We start from the raw sequence: 1,895 nt of genomic DNA on the forward strand, positions 1-1,895 counted from the left end.
TAAGATTAACCACTCCCCTTTTTTTGTTACAAAACTTCTACCTTTATAATCATGACAGTCGTGATTAGTCATGATAACAATTATTCACTATTGAATCTTACGAATCTTATCCCCATCTCTTTTCACCAGACCCATCTAGACAAGATGATAGCTATTCAGTGGGAACTCTTTCTTTCCCCCTATATTCTTAAACTAAACACCCTCTTGAAACCTTGTAAGCCAGTCACTTCGTGCCTTTATTGCCCCCTCATTTTAGGTAGCCAATGTCTCTAAGTTGCCCGCCCCTATCTACCCTGTGCACAGAGGAGATAGCATTGATACTTGATTTGAAGACTCTTTCCCTCTTTGTTGGTATTTAGAGTCACTACCGCTCTGAGTATAGGTCAGGTTCATCATGAAGATGTATCTTCTGTCACTGTAGCTGTTCCAGTCTGCTTGTCATTTCTAGTGGGAATGTCTCACCTCACAAGGTTGTGGATGGAACTCAGGATTCCATCTAAGGTCCCATACTCTAAAGGCTTTGCATGAGGCCTATTTCACTGGGCAAGTTGTAGAATCCCTTTTAGGTATTCTAATCAGTTATAGGCTGAAGACGGGCTTACAAGTTTTCTCTGATCATGTTTCCCAACATTCCTTTCTATCCCACTCAAGTGTCTATTTTACAATAGTAGGCAAGGGAAACTAATATTCATAAGGCAATCAAGGATTTTAGTATTATTTACCCTCTTCAAGCTATACCTAGATCCCTGTATCCCAAAGCGCTGTTCTTCCAAGGTTGAGTATGCATCACTATTTCCCTCTGTCCCACTAGGCCATGCAGACCTGTCTCAGTGTTCCCCTATCTATCTAGTTCTGCCTCCTCCTCCTTTCTTGTATTGCCCTCCCCAACACCCAAACTAAACCCCCCACCCCAAACCCATTGTGGTTACCTTATATTCCATGAGTTCTAGCCTCCATTTAGGACAGTCTATTTTATCCAGTAATCTACCTGACCTTCCCACTACCTGGGTCTCTGTTCTTCTGTGTTTACCTTTTTTCACATTGTAATTGTTTTGATCATAGACTGAACTCCCAGATCCTCTGTTCTTATAATTGTATTCTGTTCTTGACTCTTTCATTTGTCAACTGAGTTCAGGTTGATGCTGCCATGTACGTCGTTCTGTAGTTATGTGTTCTTGTTGGTTCTCAGTCCACAGAACTTCCTTTAGGATGTTTTTCATAGCAGGATTGGCTTTGGCAAAATCCCTTAGCTTCTGCCTATCCTGGAATGTTTTGATTACACTACAGTATTTGATTGACAGCTTTGTTGGGTAGAGGATTCTTGAGTGGCAGTTTTTTTCTTTCAGGGTTTTATATATATATCTCCCCATTGCCTTCTTGCCTGCATGGTTTCTGCTGAGAAATCCGAGCTTAATCTTATTTGCTTGCCTTTGTATATTTCTCTTTTCCCTAGCTGCTTTCAAGATCCTGCCCTTATCTCTGATTTTGGAGAGCTTGATTATTATATGTGTTGGTGATTGTCTTTTAGGGTCTATCCATCCTGGGGTTCATTGAGCTTTGTGAATGCTTATCTTTTCACTTTTCAGGATGTTAGGAAATTTTTCTTCCAGAAACTCTTCAACTATCTCCTCTGTGGACCTGTGTGATTGTTCCTGTTCTGGAATGCCAGTAATTCTTATGTTATTCCTCTTCATGTTGTCCAACATGAATCGTAGGCCTTCTTCAGATTTTTTTTCTTCTTTTGTGTTTGTTCTTCTATCTTAGTAGTGTTGAGAGATTTATCTTCTAGCTCACTAGTTCTGGCTTCTAGCTCTTCAGTTCTACTCCTTTGCCCTTTCAGTGTATTGGCTATTTCTGATATTCTATTATGAATCATTTGGCCGTCTTTCTGTAGG

General features: G+C 40.3%; 1 protein-coding gene across 1 annotated transcript in view; it reads right to left on the reverse strand.

Annotated features, from left to right (window-relative positions):
• ZFP82 (ZFP82 zinc finger protein) overlaps window positions 1-1,895 on the reverse strand; it is a 62,362-nt gene that overhangs the window by 342 nt on the left and 60,125 nt on the right. The window lies entirely within an intron of this gene.

This window comes from Chrysochloris asiatica, unplaced genomic scaffold (assembly GCF_000296735.1).
Source record: "Chrysochloris asiatica unplaced genomic scaffold, ChrAsi1.0 scaffold00104, whole genome shotgun sequence".
Lineage (NCBI taxonomy): Eukaryota > Metazoa > Chordata > Mammalia > Afrosoricida > Chrysochloridae > Chrysochloris > Chrysochloris asiatica.